This window comes from Felis catus, chromosome A1 (assembly GCF_018350175.1).
Source record: "Felis catus isolate Fca126 chromosome A1, F.catus_Fca126_mat1.0, whole genome shotgun sequence".
Classification (NCBI taxonomy): domain Eukaryota; kingdom Metazoa; phylum Chordata; class Mammalia; order Carnivora; family Felidae; genus Felis; species Felis catus.
The window spans coordinates 21,284,115-21,288,062 of NC_058368.1; positions in this window are offsets into that span (position 1 = coordinate 21,284,115).

Below are 3,948 nucleotides of genomic sequence, written 5' to 3' on the forward strand. Positions count from 1 at the left end.
ATTGTACACGTGCCTGGGTGAATTTTATGGTATGTGAATTATATCTCAAAAATCTATTTTTTAATGTTTTATTTTGGAGAGAAAGAGAGTGGGGGAAGGGCAAAGAGAGAGGGAGACAGAGAATCCAAAGCAGACTCCAAAGTGGCGCTCAAACTCACAAACCATGAGATCAAGACCTAAGCCAAAGTCAGAGGTTTAACCAGCCAAACCATCCAGGTGCTCCTGTTTTTTAAAACGAATAATAAGGTGGAAGAACAGAGGATCAATGTTAGCATACACTATATAGGAAAAGTTCTAGCATACACTATATAGAAAGAGAGGTTGGAAAAGAATTAGGCAAGTTAATTCATATTTACAATAGATTTGATTTTTTTGCTATGCATACTTTTAGGAGACCTAACAATTTTCATTAACAATGTGTTTTTTGTGGAGCGCCCGGGTGACTCAGTCGGTTGAGCGTCTGACTTCGGCTCAGGTCATGATCTCGCGGCCTGTGAGTTCGAGCCCCGCGTCGGGCTCTGTGCTGACAGCTCAGAGCCTGGAGCCTGCTTCGGATTCTGTGTCTCCCACTCTCTGCCCCTCCCCTGCTCATGCTCAGTCTCTCTCTCTCTCTCTCTCAAAAATAAACATTAAAAAAAATTTTTTTAAACAATGTGTTTTTTGTTTTTCCATTTTTTATTCTTTTTAAAAAATTATTTATTTACTTATTTTTATTTATTCATTTTAATAACAATGTGTTTTATTACATCATTTTTTATTGGGAGTTTTTAAAACTGTTTTCTTGAAGTATTTTAAGAACTGTCACTCCAAAACTCTAGAATGCTAGCTATCAACATTTCATAAATAAGTCATATTTGTAACCTGACCACACAAAAGAACAAAACAATGTGGATTTTTCTGATTTTATGCTGACAAATCTGCTTAGATAAATCATTTCAGAATTAAAGTTTGAGAAAATTCTTACTATATCCTGATCAGTTGAGAGGTCAACAGGCATCTTGAAAGTAAAATCACTTTTGTTACTATAGTTAAGCCTATTCAGGACTCAGATAAACAACTTGTATAACGTACTTACCACAGTGTGTCTGTGAATTTCATCATCATTTTACAGGTAAGGACTCTAGCCCTGAGAGGAAGACAATTTGCCAGTCTGACTCTGCAACTGACATGGCAGCTGGAATGTCAGTTGATTACTGCTGGCTCACAGTTATCTAACACACTACAAAGTGGAGATTTAACAAATATCAGGTTAAATGCCTCAACATGGACAGCCCACTTGAATAATTTGACTTGATTACCATCTGAAATCTGACCAACGTCCACAGACTGGCAGAAAAATTATAGTTGGTGGAGACCAATATAACCATATGGGTTAATGTTCTTTCAATCGCAGGTACAGAAATGCAATTAAACCAGCACTTTTAAAAGGAGCACGTATTGGAATCCCATAATTAGAAAAGGTAAGGGTGGGGCGTCTGGATGGCTCAGTCGGTTAAGCGTACGTCTTTGGCTCAGGTCATCATCTCATGGTTCCTGAGTTCAAGTCCCACATCCAGCTCTGTGCTGACAGCTCAGGGCCTGGAGCTTGCTTCAGATTCTGTGTCTCCCTCTCTCTCTGCCCCTCCCCTGCTCATGTTCTGTCTCTCTCTCTCTCTCAAAAATAAAATAAAATTTAAAAAAAATTTGTAAAGGAAAGGTAAGAGCATTCCTGGTTTTAAGCATTACTGGAGTACAAATAGTATCATCAGGAATCTGCCTCTTGTCCTCCATACCTTAGCCCTGCTTCCTCTGTGTGGACTCTCAGACCACTTCTCCCCAAAAGCAGCACTGGCACTGGGCCACTGGCAGCTTTAGACTTATATCGTCCTTACAGCTAATGAGCCAGCAAGCAAAAAGACACCTTATCCCTGAGAGTTCCAGCATGAGCCCCAGCACGGGTTGAGATGGGCGGGCTGAGTCAGATGTCCACTCCTGAGCCATGACAGCAGTCAGATGGATGAATTCTGATGGCCCAATCCTGGATCGTGTGCCCACCTCTGGGTACAGCGGCAGCAGTCAGTCCCATCAGAACTCAAGGCCCGAGAACTGGGAAGGAATGGCACTCACAGAGATGTCAGGCAGACAAAAAACTTGCCCGCCACAACTACTACATTCCATGGTTCACTCCATTGGTAATAAAGACTGCAGCCTTCCGCTTTGGAAATAATGTATTAAGTGTTGTGTCTCAACTTCATGGACTCTTACAACTCTTACAACCTGAGACTGTAAAATGATTAGTCTCGAAACCATAGCCAGAGGGAAAGTTTAGGGAAGGTCTGTCTGCAGGGACCACCTCAGCTCTGGATTTAGATGAGAAATGTCTGGGATGGGATACCTCTGAGTGCTAGAATACTGGCTCCCAGTTCAGCATATGTGTCTGCATATGCGTGTCCTGGCATTTAACTCTGGTGTATCAGCACAGCTCCGATACAGCTTCCTGACTTGGGATGCAAAGCTGTGAAATTCAATGAAACAGACTAACATCTTGGAAGCATTCATATTCTTTTGATGTACGTGTGAAAACATTAAGATGAAACATCTCTGAATATCTTTTTGGCAACACTATGTCATACAAAGGGACCAAGATTTCTGCAGACTGTAAGTACTGGAGTCTTCCTTTTTATATAGATCTCTCTAGATTTTATATTATTTGTTTTTTTAATACTATATTATATTATCAGCCATCTAAGGCCAAAAAAAAAAAAAGGTTCATGTAAACACGTATGTTTCTTTGACAATATAATTCAGAAAATACTTTTATTTATAGCTGCAGTATATATTTTTCTATTAGCACGATACCCCTGCCATAACAAGGTATCTTTTGAAACAAATATTCTAGAAAATCAGAATATCTCCAATCAGGTTCCTACTAGTAAGCCCCAGAATATGCAGTGTCTGTATAGTGCCCCATAACTAGGATTTTAATGCCCACACAAAAGAAAATGTACTTGTATCAACAAACCAACGGTGTAACACCATGACCAATTTGAATAGCCCAACTCTGACCCCTCTAGCAAGAGAGAAGTCTTTGATAAGGGAAAGGGGTTCCAGATTGAGCCTAAACTGTGCCTATGGCTAGAATTCAGACTTCTGGGGTCGTGTCTGAAAAATAAGCAGAGGCAACTCAACTAGAATGTATTGGCTTGAGAGATTGGAGTGAGAAACCAGTTGAAAATAATTCAGTCTGAGGTGAAAACATTTGCATGAGCTTGGCCCAACATCAATGCCCCAGTCTTAGAGGGCACAGCATGGTGTCAGCCTAGGGGAAAAAAAGAAAGAAAGAAACACAAATAAAATCTCTGTAAAAGGATTTCTGCTAAAAATGATGGACTAGACTCACACTTAAGATTCTACTCCATCCCAGAACCCTAGTAAAATAACAATAAAGAGATTTTCTTAAAAGCATAAGCCCGTAAGGATAAATGTGAAGACGCGACAGTTGATAACAACAAAAATATTTTGGAAGCTAAAAATCTGATGAAACAAATGGTAACTAACATCACGAAAGAAAGCTGAATCCTATCCTGGCATTTAGGAAAAGCCCAGAAGCAACCCTGATTTATTCCTCAGAACCTCCAAAAGGTTTGGGCATCTTTGGAAATAGGGGAAGAGGACAGGCTAAAATGCGTTTCTGTAAAAGCCTTCAGCTCTCCCACCTTCTCCTCAGATGACAAAGGTTTATTCTCTAGAAACAGGCCTCTAGGTTGGAAGACAACAGAGCCATTGATGGTGGGTATACCACACTGAAAACAGGAAAAAGAAGTAAAAGCAGGAAGATGTTGAGACTCCCAGGCTATTCTCTCACTCAGCTCCCATAACACCAACAGTCAGGCTTATACTCCCTGACAGGAGTTTGGAAGAGCCTTCACCAACCAGCCCAAGAGAAAAAACCTAATCATTAACATCCAA